Below are 27482 nucleotides of genomic sequence, written 5' to 3' on the forward strand. Positions count from 1 at the left end.
ATATCATTCCCAAATGAAGTACTAAAAATAGAATAGCCACTTTAAGGTTGATTTTCTTTGATGATGTCAAAATGTCATTTATAAATCTGTAAAATTCTTTTAAGTGAAAAAGATAAATGTTGAAATATTAATATGATGTGTTTATTTTTGTTTGGTTTGTGTTATTGTGCATATGTTTACCACAGATTAGGACAGGAGATAGAAAAAAGAAACTCTTTGAATTAACCTGAGCCAGTGAGGTAAGATCTATCCCTGTATTTATGATGCGTATCTATTAGAACTTAAGAGTATATGAAAGGGGATACCCAAAGAAAATCTGGGAACTCTGGCACCTTTCATTTACTTCAGCACAATAGCTGATGGCACTTATAAAGCTCTCACTTCCTATTTTCCAAATGAGTGGTAATTTCATTCTTTCAACTTTTCCTAGTTCAATGCAACATATTAATGAATAATACCATCTTGCATTTGTACAGCATTTTACAATGTACAAAGTACTTTCCTATTCATTATCTCAACTCATCTTTACAGTAGTTCAGATATACAGTACTTCAGGGAAAATATTAAAACCCCCATTTTACAGATGAGGAAACTAAGGCCCGAAGATATCACACAAGATTCCTTTAGTAGCAACTTGACTTAGGTTAGGTAAAAAATGGGAATATATTGGCTCACATCAACTGGATTGATTGACTCCAATTCTCACCGTGCTATCTCTTTCCTTCCCTTTATCGCTCTCTCTCTCTCTCTCTTTTGCTCCCCCTTTGTGCGTCAGACTTTACTCTCTCAACAGACTGAAACATGGCCTTACATGATTCTTACTACCTTGAGACTAGAAAGGATGGGACCTCTCCTCCCTCAACTTGAGTTGGAAAACTCCAGAGAAAGAATCTATTGGCCCTTGCTGGGTTGCATGCCCACCCTTCAAACCAACTCCTGTAGCATGGTGATGAAATACTATGGCATCCCCAGCTTGAGTCAAGTCCCCATCCCTCTGGCCAGTACCACCCAAACAAACAGAACAGGAATAGACGTAGCCAGTGAGGAAACTGTGAGGAGGGCATACGGACTGCATTAAACAACTTGCCCAAGGAGCAGAGTCAGAACAACTTCTAACTGGATCTTCAGACTGCAAGCCTCCCCTTCACTTCCAGCCTCCCACTACAGGGACCACAATGGTGTCACCGAGCTCTTCTCTTCCTCATGGTTGCCAGTGTGGTCTGGTTCAAGGCTAAAACTTGGAAAAGACTTGATTCTCCTCCCAATTCTGTCACTCGTTAGCTGTGTTTATGGGCAAGTTACCTAACCTCTGGGAACCACAGCTTCCTCCTTTGTAAAAGAAAGTAAACAATTTCTGTGTCACAGGGTCATCAAAAGGATGAAGGGAGATAATGTACTCCAGATGACTCTGAAAATGATGAAGAACTACCTTAAGGTTTATTACTTACATTCTGTATGTAAATCTTACAGAGGCTAGAATTCACAGTAACAGTCTTCAGTTGTCACCCTCCCTACCACCAGCCCTCTGTTGGCATCACTTTGGTTCTGACATTTTTACTCTTTCAGTTTTAAAAAAGCACATTCCCAAAAAAAGCATCAAATGGTGTCTCAAAATGAAGAGATTTGGTCCAGAAGAGAAATTTATGAACAGACGGTTTAATGGCACTTATCATACTCACATTTCAATACAGATTAACCAGGAGATGGAAAATTTCTAGAGGGCACACAAGATACTATTAACAGTGGTTATCTCTAGGGAGTGGGCTAGGAGTTGATGTTTGGAAAGAAACTTCTCTTTTTCATTTCTTCCTGTGTCTACTACTTGAATTTTTAAAAATCTCACATATACATTCCTTTCATAATTAAAAAAACTAATTAAAAAATTAAAAGCTTAGTTATCACAGAAAAGGAATATAGTATATACCTAGAATAGTGTCTGACACTTAAAAAGCTTTCAATATATTCTGGCTTATTAATCAAACTAGGTATTTCTAGTTACCACCTATCCAGCAAAGTAAAATCAACTTCACTAGAATAAAGGTCACCTCTCATCTCTGTGAATGTACATTTTCCATTAATCACATTGTGAGAAATGCTCATTACCACCTGCTGAGGATATGGTTTTAAACTCTTACACCTTCACACACCAAAACTGAAACCTACCTTCTTAACGCCCAATTATAAAACATGGTACATTTGGCTACCTCTCGACTCTATTATCGCTGTTCTTGTAAGCACATTGATTAACATCAGACAGAGTATGCTGGGGTTCTAGGAACCATTCTCTCTTACAGCTGGGGCTTTGCACGATATTTTCTAAGAAATTAAAGGTTACAAGGCAGCATATGCCAAAGCTAAAAGACAGATTTAAACAGCATTTAAAAAATGATGCAATGGCTATGAAGTTTGGATGCTGTGCACCAGTTAAGTGCTATACTGGTTGCCTAGTTACATCTCTGCAAAAGGCCAAAAAAGTTGTCTCTAAATCTAGAAGTAATTAAAAAACCTTTAAGTTTCACCATTAAACCAATGATTATGTGTGGAACCCTATGCAGTCATCCCTTAAAATAAGTGCCCGTCAGACTTTGATCAGGTGGTAGTCCTTGGGAATGTCCAAGGAGATATTTTAATAAAAGACATTTCTATATATGAAATTTTTTACCATGCTCACATTTCATTAAAGTTACCACATCTGGACTCTTCCTGTTTTGTCATACCCAATTGCAGTTCGCTACTATAGGATATTAAAAAATGTTCTAACCTAGTTGATATAACTTCTATGCCATGAGAGGTGGAAAAAAGTCCAGTGTTTTAAATTGCTAAACTCAAAAAAAATTTTTTTATTGCAATCAGCTTTGCAAATTATAGGCCAGTTTATAATCCAGTAACAAAAACTATGCATCTTAATACTAACAGCTAGTGTCTTAACTCTATGAATTTCCTGATTGGTTCTGCCTGGCAGACACTTCTAAGTCCAAATATCTTCTCCCAGTAATGGGACAGGATGAACAACAATTTTGGTCTAGAAATTTAAAAACATGAGTGTATTAAAATGGATGAGACTTCCTCCAGAATTTGAAGATAGGGAGAAACAGTCTTTTTTTTCTTCCTCTTGAAGTTCAACATTTTTTTTTTGAGGTAAAATTCACAAAACATGAAATTAATCATTAACCACTTTAAAGTGTACAATTCAACAGCATTTAGTACATTTACGATGTCATGTAGCCATCATCCCTATTTAGTTCCAAGACATTTCTATTACCCCCAAAGAAACCCTGCACCAGAGTAGCTTGGATCATTTGGATCTCCTATTTACATTTACTCTGTAATTTCTCTTTGGAAAGGAATAAAAGAATCTGAGTTTAAACAACAGCATAAGGATTTCATCTCCTTTCATTTCTTCTGGAGCTTGTTTGATTCACAAAAAAAAACAGCTGAGGTTCAAAGCTGAAAGGAGGCTAGTCTTAACAAAATGAAACCAGGCAGGATTGAGAGTCTTAGAAGGAAGGAACCCCAAAAAGGGATTGACAAGAATATCAGAATAACTCACAATCTATCCAAGCCCTATCCTCATCAGAAACCCAGACCTTACCTCCAAGACTGATAATGCTCAATCTTTTTTTTGGAAGAAAAAAAAAAAAAGAATTGAAAGAGAATTCCTTGTACCTACCAACTAGAACTGTTTAGAAGATAGTAAATAAACATTAAAAAAAAAAATATATATATATATATATATTGCCAGCTCCTAAAAGTCAAAGCCTATTTTAGGGAAGCTAATGTACTGCCCTTCCAAGTACACTTACAATCTCTTTGTCCCAGTGGCTTAGAGAATAAAAATCTCCAAATGAAGGTCACAGAAATGTAAGAAATGAGGCTCCTTCTGTATTCCTGTTTTCCTAGTCTGGCTTTGCTGTGGGTGAGGGCAGGGCAGAGCGTTATGGAAGCATGGAGGAAGGGCTGAGTAAGAATCTTCACCCAGATGCAGCCACTTACTTACATCAGGGTAAGTAGCTCATGCTCTACCACTGGGAGTCAGAGAGCACCAACCTCTTAGAGCTGGATAAGACTCCAAGACATGATCCTCTCCAATCCCCTCCCCTTGGGCATCAAGATAGTCTTCCTAATACTTATCTATTCTTGAACATTCTGTGCTGTCTCTTAGGGGGGAAAAGTTCAATTCTGTTATACAAAAGGCAGGATTCAAACTAAGAGAGCACCATGCTGCTTTGGCAAACTTGTAACTTCCATACATGCTGACATGCTGAAAAAGATTCAGTGAGGTTCTGTGGTCACCTCAGTAAGAAAGCTATTAAAGCTGTGATCATCAGAGTTGTCAGTAACACTGGGGAATTAAAAGAATGGGCCATGAAATCTAATAACACTTTATAAATGTTGCTGGTTCTTCTGAGTTGGTTTCGGGCAAACATGTATACGTGGATACAGATTTTTCCAGAGTTAGATTCACCCTTATCCTCAGCCCAAACCCTGGAGGTTACTGTCATTATTTCATTCAATCAGATTTTCTATTTTCACAATTCATCAGCATGACAGTCACTCTCCACTAGAGCTGTTTTTAGACATCTAGGCGCCCAACTGTCCCAAATTACCCAGAACTCCAGGAGTTTTAGCACTGAAGCTCCCAAGTCCCAGGTAACCCCCCAGTCTTGGACAAATCAGGATGGTTCGTTACTCTACAGCTAGCCCTAAGTTTGGCCTTCAGATCTGTATTGCTGACCTGTCTTGAAGTGGATAAAAAGGGGACTCGCTACAAAATAGCTGCAACATTTAAAATCTTCATCAAAAATTTCTGGCTAGGGACCTCCCTGGTGGCACAGTGGTTGAGAATCCGCCTGACAATGCAGGGGACACGGGTTCGAGCCCTGGTCCGGGAAGATCCCACATGCTGCAGAGCAACTAAGCCCGTGCGCCACAACTACTGAGCCTGCGTTCTAGACCCCATGAGCCACAACTACTGAGCCCATGTGCCACAACTACTGAAGCCTGTGCGCCTAAAGCCTGTGCTCCACCACAAGAGAAGCCACCACAATGAGAAGCCCGTGCACCGCAACAAAGAGTAGCCCCTGCTCGCCGCAACTAGAGAAAGCCCGCGGGCAGCAATGAAGACCCAACACAGCCAAAAATAAATAAATGAAATATAAATAAAATTTTAAAAAATTCTGGCTATATTCTACCCTGGAGATGGTTTTTAAAAAATAACCCAGTGATCCATTTCATTCACTAGATGCGCAATGGTTTCTTACTTTGTGGGGATGACTTACCTAATGTATAGTGGAAATTAAACCATATTTAGAAATTAGCTATAATAAATACCACTACAGTAAGGTTCTAAAATATTATGTTATTTTTCTCTCCAACTTCCACATGTTAGAGCCTAATAAATAAAGCACAATGTGACAGGCAGACATAACAGCATAAAATAAAAATCTCACATTTCTTTGGTGCCATTGAAAGACCTTGGAACCTGCACACTGTAAGCAAACTCTCTAGAGTTGGAGAAATGCCAAAAGCAGCATGCTCTCCAGAGGCCACACCCATAGTACCAGAAAGTCTGGCCACGGAAGGAACCATTGGACTTCAACCTGTCCACCTGATCCAATGCCAAATACTCCAAGAAAACTAAAAGCCTTCAGTGCCTGTATTTACAAACAGGTTTTGCAGAGTCAAGACAAGAACTTGCTTCATCAACTCGGGAACCCTAAACCTTCTCAACCCTATACAATGAAATGTAAGATAATCCTATCTCTGCTACCTGAGGCACTTCTACCTTTCTGAACAATTAATCTCTTTTACTTTGTAGTAGGCAGAATAATAGCCCCCAAATAGGTCCATGCCCTAATCCTTGGAACCTGTGAATATATAAACTTATGTGGAAAAAGGGACTTTGAAGATATGATTAAATTAAGGACCTTGGGATGGGGAGAGTATCTTGTATTATCTAGGTGTGCCAAATCTTATCACATGGATCCTTAAAGTCAATGAACATTTCCTGGTTCAGTTCAGAGGAATGAATATGGTGGAAAGACACACGGAGATGGAAGGCTGTTGGCTTTGAAAATGGAGGAAAGGGGACTCTAGAATTCTTCCCTAGAGCCTCCAGAAAGGAACACAGCTCTGTCAATACTTTGCCTTTAGACCAGTGAGATCTCTACAGAACCTAACTTGCAGAACTGTAAGATAACATATTTGTATTTGGTGGATTTGTTTTAATCCACCAAGTCTGTTACAATTTGTTACAGCAGAAAACAAGAAAGGAATACATCCTTCATCACTGCTGTTCAATTTGCATAATGCCTTAGTAGTATTTTGCTTTAAATCTCAACATTTGACCATTTCTTGCCTAGTGTTTAATTTGCTTCTCTGTACAGACATAAAAAATAGATTTGGTACTAGAACAAATATGCTCAAAATCCTTCCAACAGTGCAAAACAATATTTTCTTTTACATGTCTATTTTGTTTAGTTTCTTTCTTTAGTTTGTTAGCACAGGGACCACTTACATAAGGAACTACTTTGCATAACTGAAACCAGTAATTTTGCATGAAGCAAAAATGCTTGTAGGTAAGAGTAAAATGACAAACAACCTCTTTAAAGGTGTGTAACGACACAGTAGCTCTCAATGTCTCCTTAGGGCACTCTGGATACCACAATGGCTGGAAGATGCCATTGGCCTTTTGCAAGCCAAGGACAGGGATACCAAAGAATACAAGGAAGAATTGCCCCATTCAACATGTCAGCAACCCGCACCCAGAAACTCTGCTTGGATTGATTTGAAACATTTAAATACAGTGATTAGTATGAAAGAAATCAACACCAACATCAGACAGAGAACATGAAAAACTTATTTTAAAAGCTTTCACTATTAATAATATTTGGTAGAGTGTAGGGATGGCTTAGCCCTCACCTGAAAGATATTAAGTACTTAACTCCAAAAGAACCTCACATGGGGTCGCAAAAGCTATACATGGCATTAAAAGCACACATACACAGAGGCCTTCCTTCTAATAAGCTCTAGACCAGAGATTCTCAATCGTGACTACACATTGTAATCACCTGGGGAGCTCTTATAAACTACAGATATTCAGACCCCTCGCCAAGGGATTCTGACTCAAGTGGTCTGGGTAGGGTTTACATATCAGTGCTTTCAAACACTTCCCTGGAGATTCTGATGTGCACCCAGGACCAAGAATCACTGCTCTGTACCATCCATGAGCAGTCTATTGGACATATCCATCTGGACGTGGCCACTCCACAGATTTGAATCTGTTCCTCTCTTCCTGTATCTGTAGCCCAGTTATCATCACCCACTGAATTTCCCAAAAGAGAAATTGGGGAGTTTTTCTAAATATCCTCCTCTCCTTCATCTTCAGTCAGCAATTTCATCAGTTCTCCCATATCCAGCCCACCATTTGCAAATCCAAGACGTCTACTGGTCTCCCTTCCATTAGTTTTTCTCTATTTTTTCTCCTAAGAAGGTTTTGATACTAGTAAATACTAAATATTGGCTGAATGAGTACATGGATAAATGGCTAGCTTCAGCAAAGTAACTTAGGTTAAAAGCAGGGTTTTTTTAATTTGCATTTTGCTGTAGCCACTAAATAGTTGTATAAACAATTAAAAATCCAACAGCCAAATTCAAGCCATCATCATATAATCCAATGCTCCAATGGGAAAAGAAGAGAAGGGGTGGAGGTATAGATGAAACAAAACTGGTCATGAGTTATAATTGTTAAAACTGAGTGATAGGGATATAGAAGTTCATTATATTATCCTCTCTATTTGGTACATGATTGAAATTTATCAGAATGAAGTTAATTTTAAAATGGAGGAGGAGGACTAGAGAAAGCTCATGCGCAGCAACGAAGACCCAACGCAGCCAAAAAATACATAAATAAATTTATAAATAAATAAATAAATAAAATAAAATGGGGGGAAGTCCACATCAGGACTAAAGGATACTGCATCTCGGCTGGGGAGAGAAAACACATTATCACCTGTCTCAGCAATATGGTGACCTTTCAAGTCTACAGCTAGATTTAAATGGCTTTACTCAGTTTCAAAAGCCAAGTCAGTTTCTTCAAGAAGAAACCCCACCAGTATTAAATTGACCTTTTATTGTGACTGTTGTTGCTGCTGAAAAAGCCCTTATAATGTCTACAACCAATCTGTTAAGAACAGGGTTTACACTTCTCTGGTCTAATCTACTCTGACATCTGTCTTTCACTATCCTCAATGGCTGCCACCAATTAATCATGTTCGGTGCCACAGAGACACATTTTGTTAAGGCAGTGACCTCAAAGGCTTCCAAACTCAGGTTTTTAGAAGAAAATGGGTGAAATCTGAGTGAGAAATCTGATTTTTAACTATCATTAAGGAGAGCCATTGTTTTTTCCTTTAAAACCTAAAGTCATGTCAATATTGCTAAAGACTATGAATGTTTCTTTTTAATCAACATCACATGTTAAATGATTTCATCTCTAGGCTTAAGATTTTTCTCTAACTCTTGAAGTTCTGATTAGATTTAAGATCCTAGAAGAAAATATTTCAGAATTCTTACCTCTTCAGTTCCCAAAGCCTGAGGCTCACTGGCAGATCTGGCTGTTGAGAAAGCAGAGAGGAGAATGTATTGTTTTTGTTTTTGTTTTTAAAAAGAGAAATAACATGATACATAAAAGCTGAACAAGCAAATAAATGTTTCTGTAAATAGGGTTTGGTGGTGATGGCTGAATAGCTCAAGGGGCAGAGGCGCTCACAGGTTTACCTTTCTGAGTCAAGAAACAAACAGTTTGTTAACTCTTTTTCTTTGAAGAAACAGATTTGTGAAAATAGGAGTCCCTTTCTTTGTGAACTTCCCTAACCTGAAAGAAAACATGAAAATACCAAGTTGGCTTGGGAACCTAGGGCAAGCACAGTTCTTGGTGACAGAGGCTGTGTACCGGTGAGATGAATAAGAACAAACTTTCCTCCTGACCTAACTTGATTAGCTCCCAGCAGGACCAAAGTGCCAGATACACTCTTTCTCCAGGTGTTAGGACAGAGGTGGGGCTCCATTCGTGTATATCTAACCCTTTAAGAGGGTAGATTGGACAAGTTAATGGTTAAAAAACATCGTTAGCATCCAAAGCTGAAGGCTGTTTAGAAGTAGAAACACCTATACCCTTAGCCACTAATGACCTTTAGGATGCTGGGCAGAGTTGGCCTAATTCCGCCTAGTGTGAGTGTGGTTCATATCTAAGAAAGTTCCTGTCTTTACTTCTGAAAAGATATCCAGCAGCCAGTTCAAAGGGAGCTGCCTAAGCCTCAGGGAACGCTTTACTATTCATATTTTGCTGTGTCTCAGAACTAAGAGTTACTTAGCATCTAGAGCATTATGACTGACAGTGGAAATCAAATTCACATTGGGTCCTGAGACCAAACGAACATCAGTGTCTCTAGAGATCTCCCATTGCTTAAGACTGGCACGTGTGCTAAAATCTCAGCCCAACTGATTATATTCCCAGATGACTATACGGGACCATATGTTTTTAAATGAGCCAACATTATTAGAAAACTATTATCTCATGATTAATGACAGCAAAGGAAACAAAAACAAGCCAAGGGCAGAAAACAACCTATTTTCAGAGAATAAACCCTAGGGATAACAATGATTAGTGGGACTTGCAAAATAAGCCTTGAAGGGAGCTCTGAGTCCAGCACTCTCATACATTCTTGGGAGAGCATAAATCAACACAATCTCTCTGGAAAGCAGTTGGGCAATATTTATCAAGATCCCAAATATGTTCTCACCCATTGTCTTGGTGATGCAAAAAATGCAAAGTATAGACAAAGAAGTATTACCAAGGTGTTAGAAATAGCCTAAATATTAATAACATAACCCATTAAGTAAAACAGAAAAATTTCACACGATGGAACTTGGAAACAATAAATACAAAAAATTTAAATGATGAGGAAAAATACACATGGAATAAAGTTATGCAAAAAGAGAATACAAAATTATATATAGAGTATGACCTCAGCTAATTTTCTAATATCTATATATTATATATATGCATTTTTTGAATACATTTTCATATTTTTCATACTTAATATTCTAATATATCACATGCAATATTTTCTAGTAAATATTATACATATCTTTCTGATACATATTTTTCTAGAAAAAAGATTGGAAGAAGGTATGTCAAAATGTTAGCAGTGTATTATCTCTTTTGTATAGAAAATGGAAGTACCAGAAATTGCTAGATATGCCCCAGTATCTGCTTTCCTCTTCTTCCATGCTTGTGATAGAATCTAAGCTAGGCACATACATATCAAGAATAACCGCTTTTCCCAGCCTCCCTTGTTGCTAGGTGTATGGCCATGTGACAAAGTTCAAGGGGATTGCTGCAGCAGTGATGGGTGCAACTTCTGGGTCATGCCATCCCCTTTCCAACTTTCTCCCTTCCTACTGATTATAGTGAGGTCCTTATGGTAGGAAGCCACTTAAGACCATAAAGCAAGGAAAATATGCTTGGAATGATGTAACAGTATGATAGAAGGAGGCTGGATACCTGGATGATCTTGTGGAGGAGGGTTACCTTACCAGCCCTGGACCACACACCTCTGGATTGTTATGTGGGAGAGAAATAACTTCTAACTTCTGTAAGCCACTGTGAAATCAGGTCTCTGTTATATGTGGCTCAACCAAAAATCTAATTAATGGAAGGGGTCAGTCTTAATTTTTTTTTTTACACTTTAAGTATTTTCCAAATTTTCAATGATCACCATAAATTACTTTCACCATCAGAAAAACGTTTAAGTTAAGCATTGTTTACTAATCTTAAAAAGATTAAGACAGCATAGAATGAAGTTTGGGTAACATGTGCCTTCTTCCCACATATGAGAGGAAAAATGAAATCCACAGTTTTGAGAAATAGCTTTTACACCATATGCCAGGGCAAAATCGCACACAAACTCCCTGCATTTGCATGATCCTTTAATCAAACTCCACGGCACTTTATTTCAAGCCTTTTGAAAAATAGTTTTAATAAGGAAAAGTTGTAGAAATAAAATCTGCATGAGGAATACTCTAAAAAAAACCTCTAGTCAATGTATTATCCATTTAAAAGGATACCTAGGCTTCTTAAAGTAAATCTTAAATCATTCTTAAAAACCAGTTTTGTAGGTGCACTAACTCATACCTTTAATTTAAGGGTGTTGTTTGTTCTCCATACAGAATCATAATGAATCACTCCTCAGTAATCCCAGTTTGTTGACTGTCCATCAAAAAAGCATGTATGTTGGGATTTCCCTGGTGGTGCAGTGGTTAAGAATCTGTCTGCCAATGCAGGGGACGCAGGTTTGAGCCCTGGTCCAGGAAGATCCCACATGCTGCGGAGCAACTAAGCCCGTACGCCACTATGTCACTATGCCACAGTAGCCCATAGGCTACTGAGCCTGTGCTCTAGAGCCCACGAGCCACAACTGCTGAGCCCACGCACCACAACTACTGAAGCCCACACACCTGGAGCCCGTGCTCCACCACAAGAGAAGCCACCGCAATGAGAGGCCTGCACACAGCAATGAAGAGTAGCCCCTGTTCACCACAACTAGAGAAAGCCCACGTGCAGCAACGAAGACCCAACGCAGCCAAAAAATAAATAAGTAAATGGGGGGAAAAAAAAAGCACGTATGTTGACTTTACTTTCCCCTGGAGTGATGACAGATTTGGCAGAGCTCACATTAACCTCCTTGGTCTCCTCTGTGATCCGGGGGCCTATATTATAAGATGACTGTCCAAGATAAAGGAGTCATATCTACTCCGTAAGACAGAGAAAAGAGACCTGGTCTACTTGGGGATCAGATCTGAAACAATGGCCTCACTAAAACCCGTCTCTAACTGTATTAGAATAATGCACTGGGGAGCATTTAAATCTGTAATAATATTATGCCAGTGGCATTTTGCCACCTTTTAGAGGCTCACTAAAGCCCTGTGCACCTGCACACCAGACACTTACTGGGTAGATCTGAGAGACTTATATGTAATTATATAGCAGATAAAGGACCAATTTTCCCCCCTTCTTCCTGAGAGAATGCCAAATGGCCCTTTCCTCTCCTGTGAATCACAATACCCAACACTAAAATGGCTAACTTATATTCAGTAACAAAGGGAGGATGCCAGAGTTTCTTCACTTCCCTCTCAGGACAACTGTGCCAGTACGTTCTCAAGAAACCCTACACTCTCTCTTGTGATAGTCAAATTAAAGCTCATAGTCAACGCTCTGAATTCTCAGTTTCTCTCCCCCTCTTTCCTTTACAGGAACATAAGCAACCCAACTCCACAGGCCTAATTACCATGGTAACACCATGCACCGTGATTATGAGTGTGTTTGTTTTTTTAAAATGACTCACAGATTGTTCTCCCAGAGGCCCCAGACACACAGGTTTCTGGCTGGTTTATACAATCTATCCAAAGTTCTCTTGCAAATGTTTTGCTCTTCATAGCACAACCAGTGTGATGGCGAGAGAGTCATCAAATCAATATGGCCATCTCCTTAAGGATGAAAAAACCCCACTTGGTTCCTTAAACACTCCAACATTAATCAATTTAAAACTCGGGTTAATAATGAAATTAATTTGAGTTTGTACACTGGAGAAAATTAATCTGTTTCTAATTTAAATAATTAAGATAGTTCATAATGCAGTTTTAGGGACCCAAATAAAATTATCAGGTGAAATAAAATCAGCAGTAAAAATTATCAAATAAAATAGCCTACATTGGTGCATACATGGGCGATCATATGTAAAGTGTTTTAAAAGAAAAAATGTAAGTCCTGTTTTTAAATTAAAAATGCATTTTCTTTTCCTTAACACTGATTGTAACAATATTACTTGATTCTAGGGTAAATGTAAGTCTTAACTCTGAGATGTTTTTAAACTAAGGTCTATAATAAAGAGATTTATTTTTAAAAAGCAAACATGAAAGGGACCAGATATTTGGAAGAACTGTGGACTATTTCCATCTATTTATCAATACGTATTATTTAAGACCCTCTATGTACTAAGCACCACTGTTTATAACTGAAAATTGTAATAGGACTTAGGGAAGACTATTTTCTTACTGGAGACAAAGGTCATGGGCATGGCTTAGTCCCTCATCTTCTCTCAGAAGACCCTTTGTGTCACAAGGCACCATTCTGGATGAGCTTTTAGTGAGAGGGACCATGACCCAGTGATCACATCAGGCCTAGAATTCAGAGTCCTGACTTGGGCATCATGGGTGGCTCTCTCTAAAAAAAACAGATGTTGGTAATTTTGGTATATTGATTTTCCTCTGTATGAAATGGAAATAAACCCTATTTTAAAAGAAATTTAAATGAAAAATTTTATATAAATCTATATAAATTAAAAAGCGAAGTACCCTGATGGTTACTTATGGTACAACATATGATAAGCAGACACACACACATACAAAATTCATTAAAAATGACTATCTCCAGGACTCTGGGAGGGCTCATGACAAGGAGTACTTCCCAGAACTTCTGCTGCCAGTGTCCTTGTCCTCACGGTGAGACACAGCCACACCCTGCCTCTGCAGGAGACCCTCCAACACTAGCAGGGCTGAGGGCAGACAGCAGAAGCAAGAAGAACTACAATCCTGCAGCCTGTGGAACAAAAACCACATTCACAGAAAGATAGACAAGATGAAAAGGCAGAGGGCTATTTACCAGATGAAGGAACAAGACAAAACCCCAGAAAAACAACTAAATGAAGTGGAGATAGGCAACCTTCCAGAAAAAGAATTCAGAATAATGATAGTGAAGATGAGCCAGGACCTCAGAAAAAGAATGGAGGCAAAGATAGAGGAGATGCAAAAAATGTTTAACAAATACCTAGAAGAATTAAAGAACAAACACCTAGAAGAATTAAAGAACAAACAAACAGAGATGAACAGTACAATAACTGAAATGAAAACTACGCTAGAAGGAATCAATAGCAGAATTACTGAGGCAGAAGAAAGGATAAGTAACCTGGAAGACAGAATGGTGGAATTCACTGCTGCAGAACAGAACAAAGAAAAAAGAATGAAAAGAAATGAAGACAACCTAAGAGACCTCTGGGACAACATTAAATGCAACAATATTCGCATTATAGGGGTCCCAGAAGGAGAAGAGAGACAGAAAGGACCAGAGAAAATATTTGAAGAGATTATAGTTGAAAACTTCCCTAACATGGGAAGTAGCCACCCAAGTCCAGGAAGCACAGCGAGTCCCATACAGGAGAAACCCAAGGAGAAACACATTGAGACACATAGTAATCAAACTGGCAAAAATTAAAGACAAAGAAAAATTATTGAAAGCAGCAAGGGAAAAATGACAAATAATATACAAGGGAACTCCCATAAGGTTAACAGCTGATTTCTCAGCAGAAACTCTACAAGCCAGAAGGGAGTGGCATGATATATTTAAAGTGATGAAAGCAAAGAACGTACAACCAAGATTACTCTACCCACAAGGATCTCATTCAGATTTGATAGAGAAATCAAAAGCTTTACAGACAAGCAAAAGCTAAGAGAATTCAGCACTACCAACCAGCACTATAACAAATGCTAAAGGAACTTCTCAAAGTGGGAAACACAAGAAAAGAAAAGGACCTACAAAAACAAACCCAAAACAATTAACAAAATGGTCATAGGAACATACATATATATAAATGCCTTAAACGTGAATGGATTAGATGCTCCAACCAAAAGAACCAGGCTTCCTGAATGGATACAAAACAAGACCCATGTATATGCTATCTACAAGAGACCCACTTCAGACCTAGGGACACATACAGACTGAAAGTGAGGGGATGGAAAAAGATATCCCATGCAAATGGAAATCAAAAGAAAGCTGGAGTAGCAATACTCATATCAGATAAAGTAGACTTTAAAATAAAAAATGTTACAAGAGACAAGGAAGGGCACTACATAATGATCAAGGGATCAATCCAAGAAGAAGATATGACAATTATAAATATATATGCACCCAACATAGGAGCGCCTCAATACATAAGGCAACTGCTAACAGCTATAAAAGAGGAAATCGCCAGTAACACAATAATAGTGGGGGACTTTAACACCCACTTACACCAATGGACAGATCATCCAAAATGAAAATAAATAAGAAAACAGAAGCTTTAAATGACACTATAGACCAGACAGATTTAATTCATATTTATAGGACATTCCATCCCAAAACAGCAGATTACGCTTTCTTCTCAAGTGCACACGGAACATTCTCCAGGATAGATCACATCTTGGGTCACAAATCCAGCCTCAGTAAATTTAAGAAAATTGAAATCATATCAAGCATCTTTTCTGACCACAACATTATGAGATTAGAAATCAATTACATGGAAAAAACTGTAAAAAACACAAACACATGGAGGCTAAACAATATGTTACTAAACAACCAAGAGATCACTGAAGAAATCAAAGAGGAAATCAAAAAATACCTAGAGACAAATGCCAATGAAAACAGGATGATCCAAAAACCTATGGGATGCAGCAAAAGCAGTTCTAAGAGGGAAGTTTATAGATATAGAAGCCTACCTCAAGAAACAAGAAAAATCTCAAATAAACCATCTAACCTTACACCTAAAAGAACTAGAGAAAGAAGAACAAACAAAACACAAAGTTAGCAGAAGGAAAGAAATCATAAAGATAAGAGAAGAAATAAATGAAATAGAAACAAAGAAAACAATAGCAAAGATCAATAAAACTAAAAGGTGGTTCTTTGAGAAGATAAACAAAATTGATAAACCATTAGCCAGACTTATCAAAAAAAAAGAGGGAGAGGACTCAAATCAATAAAATTAGAGATGAAAAAGGAGAAGTTACAACGGACACCGCAGAAATACAAAGCATCCTAAGAGACCACTACAAGCAACTCTATGCCAATAAAATGGACAACCTAGAAGAAATGGACAAATTCTTAGAAAGGTATAACCTTCCAAGACTGAACCAGGAAGACATAGAAAATATGAACAGACCAATCACAACTAATGAAATTGAGACTGCGATTAAAAATCTTCCAACAAGCAAAAGTCCAGGACCAGATGGCTTCACAGGTGAATTCTACCAAACATTTAGAGAAGAGCTAACACCAATCCTTCTCAAACTCTTCCAAAAAATTGCAGAGGAAGAAACACTCCCAAACTCATTTTATGAGGCCACCATCACTCTGATACCAAAACCAAAGATACTACACGAAAAGAAAATTACAGACCAATATCAGCAAAAATCCTCAACAAAATACTAGCAAACAGAATCCGACAACACATTAAAAGGATCATACACGATGATCAAGTGGGATTTATCCCAGGGATGCAAGGATTCTTCAATATATGAAAATCAATAAATGTGATACATCATATTAACCAATTGAAGAATAAAAACCACATGATCATTTCAATAGATGCAGAAAAAGCTTTTGACAAAATTCAACACCAGTTTATGATAAAAACTCTCCAGAAAGTGGGCATAGAGGGAAACTACCTCAACATAATAAAGGCCATATATGACAAACCCACAGCAAACCTCATTCTCAATGGTGAAAAACTGAAAGCATTTCCTCTAAGATCAGGAACAAGACAAGGATGTGCACTCTCACCACTATTATTCAACATAGTTTTGGAAGTCCTAGCAACAGCAATCAGAGAAGAAAAAGAAATAAAAGGAATACAAATTGAAAAAGAAGATGTAAAACTGTCACTGTTTGCAGATGACATGATACTATACATAGAGAATCCTAAAGATGTCACCAGAAAACTACTAGAGCTAATCAATGAATTTGGTAAAGTAGCAGGATACAAAATTAATGCACAGAAATCTCTTGCATTCCTATACACTAATGATGAAAAATCTGAAAGAGAAATTAAGGAAACACTCCCATTTACCATTGCAAGAATAAGAATAAAATACCTAGGAATAAACCTACCTAGGGAGACAAAAGACCTGTATGCAGAAAACTATAAGACACTGATGAAAGAAATTAAAGATGATACCAACAGATGGAGAGATATACCATGATCTTGGATTGGAAGAATCAATATTGCGAAAATGACTATGCTACCCAAAGCAATCTACAGAGTCAATGCAATCCCTACCAAATTACCAATGGCATTTTTTATGGAACTAGAACAAAAAATCTTAAAATTTGTATGGAGACACAAAAGACCCCGAATAGCCAAAGCAGTCTTGAGGGAAAAAAATGGAGCTGGAGGAATCAGACTCCCTGACTTCAGACTATACTACAAAGCTACAGTAATCAAGACAATATGGTGCTGGCACAAAAACAGAAACATAGATCAATGGAACAAGATAGAAAGCCCAGAGATAAACCCATGCACCTATGGTCAACTAATTTATAACAAAGGTGGTAAGGATATACAATGGAGAAAAGACAGTCTCTTCAACAAGTGGTGCTGGGAAAACTGGACAGCTATATGTAAAAGAATGAAATTAGAACACTCCCTAACACCATACACAAAAATAAACTCAAAATGGATTAGAGACCTGCTCTAGATCTCCTAGAGTAATGGAAATAAAAACAAAAATAAACAAATGGGACCTAATGAAACTTCAAAGCTTTTACACAGCAAAGGAAATCATAAACAAGATGAAAAGACAACCCTCAAAATGGGAGAAAATATTTGCAAATGAATCAATGGACAGAGGTTGAATCTCCAAAATATATAAACAGCTCATGAAGCTCAACATTAAAAAAACAAACAACCCAGTCCAAAAATGGGCAGAAGACCTAAATAAACCTTTCTCCCAAGAAGACTTACAGATGGCCAAGAAGCACACGAAAAGTTGCTCAACATCACTAATTATTAGAGAAATGCACATCAAAACTACTATGAGGTATCACCTCACACCAGTTAGAATGGGCATCATCAGGATATCTACAAACAACAAATGCTGGAGAGGGTGTGGAGAAAAGGGAACCCTCTTTCACTGTTGGTGGGAATCTAAATTGATACAGCCACTGTGGAGAACAGTATGGAGGTTCCTTAAAAAATGAAAAATAGAATTACCATATGATCCAGCAATCCCACTACTGGGCATATACCCAGAGAAAACCATAATTCAAAAAGACACATACACCATAATGTTCATTGCAACACTATTTACAATAGCCAGGTCATGGAAGCAAGCTAAATGCCCATCGACAGACGAATGGATAAAGAAGATGTGGTACATATATACAATGGAATATTACTCAGCCATAAAAAGGAACGATATTGGGTCATTTGTTGAGACGTGGATGGATCTAGAGACTGTCATACAGAGTGCAGTAAGTCAGAAAGAGAAAAACAAATATTGTATATTAACACATATATATGGAACCTAGAAAAATGGTACAGATGAACCAGTTTGCAGGGCAGAAATTGAGACACAGATGTAGAGAACAAACGTATGGACACCAAGGGAGGGAAAGCGGCGGGGGGGTGGTGGTGGTGGTGTGATGAATTGGGTGATTGGGATTGACATGTATACACTGATGTGTATAAAATTGATGACTAATAAGAATCTGCTGCATAAAAAAATAAAATTAAATTAAAAAAAATTTTTTTAAATGACTATCTCTAAATTGCTACATTTTTTATGTATTGTTACCAATAACAATTTTTTCTCTAGAGTTTGAAGGGATAACCAGAGTCTATCAGTCAGGATAGGCTAAGGTTATACTGTGGAAACAACCTCCAAATCTTTTAAGACAGAAAAACTCATTTTTCACTCTCACTATGTATCCATTGCAGGTCAGTGGAGAGACCATCTCTGTGTTGTCTTTATTCTAAGACCCAGGCTTAAGAGCTCAGCCACTGTTCCTGTGTTTCCACCACTGTCAATTGCCAAGGAATGTGCTCATATTCTGGTCATTATAAGCTTCCTCTTAGAGGCGACAAACATCACTTCTGCTTTCACTTCACTGGTCAATGCAAGACACATGGCTACACCTAACTAAAGCAGATGAAGACCTGTAAGCCTATCATGAGTTGGGAAGGAAAACCAGAAATATTTTTGCCTGATCACATGCATTGGTGAACAAATAGTGCAAGCCTGAGACTGTCACTTAACCAAGTCAGAACACTGATGTCTGACTATGCCGAGGAAGCAGCCTTCCTCAGGTGATTCCTTACTCCAAGTTCTGAGCACCTGTGGTTCATGTTGGGCCATAATCATTTCTGCTAAAACTGGCTAAGAACCCCATGGCTAGAACTAAAGATCCTCTACACCATCTTTGTGGTAACAATAATAATTATACTAATAAGAGCTACAATTCTGAATAGTTAGTTACTATATGTCAGGCACTATGTTAAATAAACATTTTACATACATTATATAATTTTCCCCTGACAATTTTGTGAAGTAGGATTGTCATTATATCCCAATCTATAGCTAAGGAAACAGAGGCACAGATAGTTTAAGCAACTTGTCCAGGACATTCTGATTCCAAACCAATGTTCGTTAACTACTATGCTCTCCTGTGTATTAAGCCTTAGAATATTATTTTTCTATACTGTAGTATTTTCAGATTATTTTAAAACATAATAAAAAATCATTTTTTTTTTTTTTTGCTTAGAAATTCTCACTTTTTTTAACTTAAGTTTTTTATTAGTTTAATTTTAAAAAAAATTTTGGGACTGTTTGATATCAAGTTTTCTTTTCCCCCAATGGAAAAAAAATAATAAAACTGTCAGCGAAATTACTTTAATGCCTATATACAGTAATGTTCTCTAAACACAACCATCATTCATGAAGTTTAAAAAATAAGGGCAAAGGATCCATTCAATTCTCCAAAGAAAGACTAAAATGACTGTTAATTTTTTTTTTCTGTGTAAATTTTTTCAAAACTTTTCTCATATGGTTCTGTGCAGACCAGATAAATACCCTTCTTAAACACAGCTCTGTTGGCAAAGCTTAGAAATGAACTTTTACTTTCCTGTTTAAAAATGCAAGTATAAGAGTAGGAAGCATTCGATCATTTATTACAGAGAAGGTACCCCTACCATTAGCACTTAATCTGTTACGATGAGAACGCACAGAAATACACCTAGAGGCAAGCAGTCAAAACACTAATGACGGCAGCTTCCCTGCAATTTCCCTCTTTCAGTACTGCTGCCTCACAAGCCCAGCCTCTGAAAGGAAACCTCAGAATGAAAAGTAGGAACCACGAAGACAATGCAACAATAATAGAACTGCATGTTGCCTCTGCAGTTGGAAAGTGGAAAACTATTTTCAAAATAACTCATAATCAGAAATTTCAGAGAATATTCTTGCTTCTCTTACGTATGCTGTAATCAACAAAATGCATACCTCTCTAGAGAAAACGGTGTTTTCCTTTAACTCTGATAGACATCATACACAGAACTCTTGGCCTCTCTTGCTCATTTCTTGGCCCCAGGTGGATTTTATTTAGATCAAATTGATTTAAATGACGAGTCAGGAAGACTCAATTTAATTATGTATATATATATATTTTACAATGCAGAAATGCAGGGCTAGTTGTCTAAATTAAATGCCATTCTTATCACTTACTAGGACCTGATGTAATTTCTTCTGGAATCATTTGTTTAGAAGGTGATTCTTTGCTTCATCTCACAGGAGCCATTTTGTATTTTCTTCCAGGACTCTTTCTCTAGTCTACGTAGATCATCACCATCAACTAAAGCAAGCTTTTCATTTGTGTGTATTTGTGTATGTTTGTTTTTCTGAAAGGAGAATGCATGGAAACACTGTTCAACTCAAAGTTGTATGATCTTGATAAGTTTAACCTTTTGGGCCTTGATATCTTCATATATCGGAATGGAAACAATAATAGTGGCAGACTCTGTTGAACAACCAATAACCATTCACCCCTTCTTCCTTGCTAATAGAGCTAGACCTTTTTTCTGGAGTCTGGTGACCATGTTCTTCACAGAGGCAGGGCTGTGCCATGGCCTCACAGGACACTTGAACTAGCCAATCACAGCAGCTCTGTCTGCCTCACTACTAATAGGGAAGGCACATGAGTTGTGAATGTCATCTCAGAGAGGCCTTCAGGGATTACCCAACAAAGGTAAAATCCCAATGACCACACCATCATACACACAATCTCTATCATTCAATCTGTTTCTATTTTAATCCACCTCAGCACTTATCATTACCTGATATTTTCTTGTATTGTAATTTGTTTCCGTCAATGGGGTCCAATCCTGGCTGATTCTGATCTAATTAGTCTGGGTTGAGGTTGGGCCATAGGTGTTTTTTCAAAGTACCCCTCAGTGATTTCTAATGTGCAGCTAGATCTGTAAACCATTGGTTTATGTGTTTACCAGGTCTCTCTCAATAGAATGTAATTTCCAAGAAAACAAAGAACTGGCCTGTTTTGTTCATCCAAGTGTCCCTGGCCCCTCGAAGGACACGGCACATTGCAGACATTCCATTAAGACTTGTGGACAGACTGACTGTATTGTAATTCTGTCAGTATTTGTCTGTTTTCCCAGTAGTTTATAAGCTCCTAGAATATCTAGTCCACTCTGCATAAAAAAATAAGTCACTCAAGAAAGTTCATTAAACGAATGATAAACAAAGTGCATTTGTGAACCCAAATGTTCTCACCAAAAACAAACAAACAAACAAAACAAAAACAAAAATCCCACAAATATATGTGAGGTGATGTATGTGTTAATTAACTAGATGGGAGGAATCCTTTCACAGTATATATGTATATCCAATCACCATGATGAATGCTTTAAATATCTTATAATTTTATTTGCCAATTACACTTCAATAAAACTGAAATTAGAAACAAACAAAAACCCAAGCTGTATTTGTGTGCTGTAAGGAAGACAAAGATGAAACCGGGTGTGGCTGCTGTCCTCAAAGAGCTTGCAAAAGAAAAAAAAAAAAAAAAAAGCAGATTGCCGTTATACACATGAGAATGCACTATTTGCTGTGATGAAAGAACAAAAAACTTCAGGGGAAGTAAAGATTGCTTTTTATTGGGAAAGGAAGAAACCAAGGAAGACTTCATGGAAGAGACAGCATTTGAACTGAGCCTTACAGGATGAATGGAATTTGGCTACGCAGAGAAGCAAGACTACAGGGGTGAAGTGTGGAAGGAGAAGCGGGAAAGTTCTTCCAGGGAGAGGCAAGAACACAAACAACATATCAGCCCAGCTGGAGGTCAGGAGGGCTAGAACGAAGACACTGGCTATCAACATGGGAAAGATTAGACGGTGTCAAGAAATGTTTCCAGTGACAATGCAAAGGTCTGAGCAACTGACTCCAACTTGGTTGTTTGGTGAGGAAAATAATGAAATTGAGTTTTCCTAATTGAGGGACTGAGAGAATGGGGTGTCATTAATAGTCGTGGAATCAGGTGAGGAGCTGGTTTTGAGTGGGGAAAGGCAATGGCAAGCACTGATTTGGAGTCTCAGTTTCAGTGGGCTGGATGTTCTGGCAAGTCTGCAGGGTGCTCGATGTGCAAGTTTAGAGTAGGTGAGAGATCAGGATGGAGAATCAGATTTGGAACTGCCCCCCACCCCAGTGACAATGACAGAAATCATACAAAAGGGTTTGATAAAGGAAGAGGGAGAAAGTTAGTGGCAGAAGAATCAAATCTTGAGAACACTCATTTGGGGAGCAGAACTTGGAGTTAATGGAGAAGTTGGGAGCCTTCAGAGAGACATGAAGGGTGGCAGAATATGCCACTCCAAAATATGCCTCTTTGGCATAAGGATTATTTCAGGCAAATTATCGTGGGAAACAGGAGACACTGGAGAAATTATGAAAACATACTAGAAGTTACATTTTTATAAGGGAAATTTACATTATAAAGGAAATCTCGATTTGTAAGAGTACCTCCCTCTCTGTTCCAGGAAAAGAAGGAGTGGGACCAACTTAAATATGTATATCAAATCTTATTCTTATTTACCACACTTTTCCCGGCCGCCTCCCCATAACTGCTCTCCTCCACTCCTCCTTCTCACTTTTGTCTTTAGCTCAAGATGGTATTTAAGCCTGAGTTCTAAACCACTTCTGAGAGCTCCTCATTTTTCCCTGGTATCTCCCATGTACACGTGAGATATACAAGTTAATAAATGTCCATTTGTTTTTCTCTTATCAATCTGTCTTTTGTTACAGGCTTCTCAGAACTGAGAAAGGTGGAGGTAAAACTATTTTTCCTCTGCTACAGGTAGGAAGAAAACAAAGTTAGTAGAGGTTACCAAAGTCAAGGGGAAGCTTTGTTGGCAGCCGGTTTCTTTAAATTTATATGTGTAAACTAAGTATGTTTGCAGGCAAAGAGGAAAGGGCCAATAAAAAGAAGAAACCAAATGTGTAAGAAGGAGATAGAATTATTGTCAGAACATAGTCCCCTAGAAAGTAAAAGGAAATACGAGTCCAAATCCAGGCTTGAAAGAAAAGCTGTGCTAATTTGACCCAGGAAGGGAGGAGAAGAAAATGAATGAAGACATGAGAAATTGCGAAGTGGTAAAGAATGAGGTCGAGGAATTCCATAATATATACCTTCTCCAAATAACAGGAGGTGAGGTCACCTGTAATGAATAAAGGGAGTGGGGGCTTGGGTTTAATGGTTTTCATTGAAAATGCAGAGGGGATAGTAAAAAGTGAAATTAAAAAAAAAAAAAAAAAAAGTATTTCCTAAGAACAGCAATGGCCCTGCTGATGTTGCAAGGAATCTGGAGTAGGGCCCATCACTCCAGTTTCCAGACCCACTCCTTCAGCTCTATTGCCAGGTGCCTGGGGCAGAGGATCATGGGAAGGTCTGACCCTGACAACCAGACTGGCAGGGGGACAAGGGAAGGCCAAAGAAATAGGGAGGAAGGGTCAAGTGACTGGTTTTACTAAGTCTTTCCATTAAGAGCTTGACTGTATAACAAGAGATAAAAGGGCTGACCCTGTCTTATATCTTCACTTCTAAGAAACAGGTTATCTCTAGAGTTTGAGAATTGAGCTCTCTCTTTTCTAATGTTTAAGGAAGTCCTCTAGAGATTCTGAACATTGTCTGAACATTGACTCCCATTAAATATAATTGATTTTCTTTAATGTAAGAGTTTTAAGGAACCACATATATCTCTAACGCTCTTACCTGAAAATCTGAATCTCAATTCCACACTGGCATCTTTACATTTGAACAAATTTGAACACAGTAACATAGCATATTAACTTTAAACATTACCCTCTTCTTTTTTTAAACAAAAGAATATGGTCTTCCAAACAATTTTTAAAGTGACAAAGTATAATGACTTTCTCTATCCATTTGCCCTACTGTGGAGAGAAGTAAAATGGAAATTGAATTGGGAGGTAAGGTATTAATCAACTGTGCAGCTCTAGAAAGGTAACAAATTCTGGGCCTATTTTATTATCCGTCATGGAGGGGTTGATACAGGCTAGGTTCGTTCCCAGGTCATTTTTAGCTCTGCAATTCTATGATGTCATAGGCTGGGACAAAGTCTTAACCCAGCTCTGTAATTCCCCTCTCCCACCTGGGTCTAGTAAAGCCAGTCATGGGTCCTCCCAGTAACCACAGAATCAACAGATTTGCAAAATTTAAAAAGTTGGAGGTCATTATCCAATCTCCTAGTACACACACAGAGTGCATTACAAAAAATTAAAATACAGTCTTTTAGGAGCTCTTCAAACCATTCAGGGTCAACATCTGCACCCACACCATAAACCTCAGGTATCACTGCTGTTCAACAGAGTCTTCCCTAACCTTTCTGCCCAGATCACCTCAGCCCCATCCATACCCTGCCTCACTGGTTTTGGAATGGAGAGTGAAATCTGTGGTGGAAAATGAAACACAGGATTCTTACTTTCAAAAGTGAAATTTAGATTAGAATCACATTGCGTTAGTAGAAAATTCTCTCAGAGTCTATTGTTGTTTAACTACTATAGCCCCTTTCCAAGGTTAATCCTCTCCATTATAAAGAGTTTGAGAACAATTTAGTAGGTAGTTTCTCCTCCCTTTTTCTGAACTTGCTACCTATTGGGCACTTTTTCTACTGCAGCTAATGAGTAGAAACTAGAAAGACACTGAAGTGATGGCCCCCTCCTGGGGGCCTGGCCTGCACCTGACCAGCAGGATCACTGGTCTACAATTAGGGTTTGAATTTCACTATCAGGTTCTTGATATCACTAATTATCAGGATCTATGCAGATTTTCTTTCTCCTCTTGTGTTTAAAAGTTACTTTTGAGAGATGTATTTCACTTGGGCAGGGATAATACTGGTGTATGCAAGAGACTGAATACAAATATTATAATCATGATCTTTCTGACACACTATGTTAAGAGATGCTGCCATTTCAAAACATCTCCTCGAAAACAATCCAATTAAAAAATGGGTAAAGGACTTGAATAGACATTTCTCTAAAGGAGACCTACAAATCGCCAACAGGCATGTGAAAAGACATTCAACATCACTAATCCTCAGGGAAATGCAAATTGAAACCACAAAGAGATACCAATTCACACCCACTGGGATAGTTACTGTCAAAAACAAACAAACAAAAAACCCCAGGAAATAACAAATGTTGGTGAGGATGTGGAGAAATTGGGACCCTCGTGTACTGCTGTGGGAATAGAAAATGGTGTAGCGGCTATGGAAAACAGTATGGCCATTCTTCAAAAAATTAAACACAGTTACCATATAATACAGCTATTACACTTCTGGGTACCCCAAAAGAAGTGAAAGCAGGGATATTTGTACACCCATGATCTATTCACAATAGCTAAAACGTGGAAGCGACCCAAGTGTCCATCAACAGATTAATGGATAAAAAACTATAGTATATACGTACAATGGAATATTATTCAGCCTAAAAAAGGAAGGAAATTCCAACATATGCCGTAACATGGATGAACCTTGAAGACATTTTGGTAAGTGAAATAAGCCAGTCACAGAAGGACAAATACTGGGCTTCCCTGGTGGCGCAGTGGTTGAGAGTCCGCCTGCCGATGCAGGGGACACGGGTTCGTGCCCTGGTCCAGGAAGATCCCACATGCTGCAAAGCAGCTGGGCCCGTGAGCCATGGCCGCTGAGCCTGCGGGTCCGGAGCCTGTGCTCCACAATGTGAGAGGCCACAACAGTGAGAGGCCTACGTACCGCAAAAAAAAAAAAAAAAAGAAAAAAAAAAAAGAAAAGAAAAGAAAAGGACAAATACTGTATGATTCCACTTACACACGGTACCTAGAGTAGTCATAGACAGAAGGTAGAATGGTGGTGCCAGGGGCTGGGGGGAGGAGGGAGTGGGGAGTTACTGTTTAATGGGAACAGATTTTCAGTTTGAGAAGATGAAAAAGCTCTGGAGACGGATGGTAGTGGCAGTTGCACAACAATGTCAGTAAACTTAATGCCACAGAATGGCACATTTACAAATAGCTAAAATGGGAAATTTTATGTTATATATATTTCACTACACTTAAAAAAAAATGTCTCCTGAATCTTTGAGACAGTGGCAAAGATCAAGAATACGCTAACTTTTCCCGATGCAGAAGAAAAAACGACATCTGAGTACCTACTATGTACCAGGCAGGCACTCACAAATCACACACAAAAGCAAAAACCAAATAAAACACAACAAACAACAAAATAAATACCCTGATTATGTACTATTAACCCTTCTTTACAGTGAAGAAAGCAAGATTCCTAACAACGTACCAGCTGAAGGAGTAAGAAAACCAGTGGTAGGATTCAAAGGCAGATCTGCCTGACTCTCGAAGCCTGCATTCTTTTCACTCCACCATGCTGTTTTCTGCTACCCACAGTTGTCTCTGAAGAGGCTTTGTGCTTTGACTATAGAGCTTTTATACTTAAAAGTTGAGCCTGCCTTCTGAAGTAGGCTAAAAAAGTCAGTCAACCAAATGCATTCACTACAAGCCCTCCATGAGGCCCGGGACCAACCAGGAGTCGTGTTTCCACTCTGCCGTCGGCCATATGGCAGAAAACACACACACACACACACACACAATTAAAATTTCAGCGTTGGTTGACTCCCTCAAAAGCCTCCGAACACTCTGGACAAAAGCAGTATGTCTTTTAATATTCCATATGGCCAGAAGAAGAGGAAATAGTCCCATTTTACAGGACAGGAGCTTTTTCATCTTTTTCCTAAACCTCCTGCCATCGTAGTTACTGATCTGCTGTTACTCATTCATGTTGTGCTTCAAGCTGGAATTTAATAATTAAGGGAATGTTTGGGGCTGTGCAGAAAATAGGCATCTCTTGTTTGATGTTTTCTGAAAGAGAGCAGGGGGCCTCTGGACTCCCCTCTGCCTATGAGCCACGGTTTCATTTTCTGACTCTTTTGTGAAACACACAGTGAGGAGTAAAACAGATTGTCTACACATCCTCACACAAAGCAGGGTGTTGGCATCATCTAGTGAATCCAGCCCGTAGCTGAGTAAGTACCAGAGCGTGAGCTCCATC

At 38.4% G+C, this 27482-nt stretch overlaps 1 protein-coding gene across 2 annotated transcripts in view; it reads right to left on the minus strand.

Moving 5' to 3' along the window:
• Nucleotides 1–27482, minus strand: part of GNG2 (G protein subunit gamma 2) — a 140045-nt gene that overhangs the window by 110654 nt on the left and 1909 nt on the right. The window contains exon 2 of one of the 2 annotated variants that reach the window (XM_060096217.1): nt 8575–8615. The exons of the other annotated variant lie outside the window; for it this stretch is intronic. The gene's annotated coding sequence lies outside the window, so the exon portion shown is untranslated. The remainder of the gene's footprint in view (nt 1–8574; nt 8616–27482) is intronic. 2 annotated transcript variants of the gene reach the window in all.

Source organism: Mesoplodon densirostris, chromosome 4 (genome assembly GCF_025265405.1).
Source record: "Mesoplodon densirostris isolate mMesDen1 chromosome 4, mMesDen1 primary haplotype, whole genome shotgun sequence".
In the NCBI taxonomy this organism is placed as follows: domain Eukaryota; kingdom Metazoa; phylum Chordata; class Mammalia; order Artiodactyla; family Ziphiidae; genus Mesoplodon; species Mesoplodon densirostris.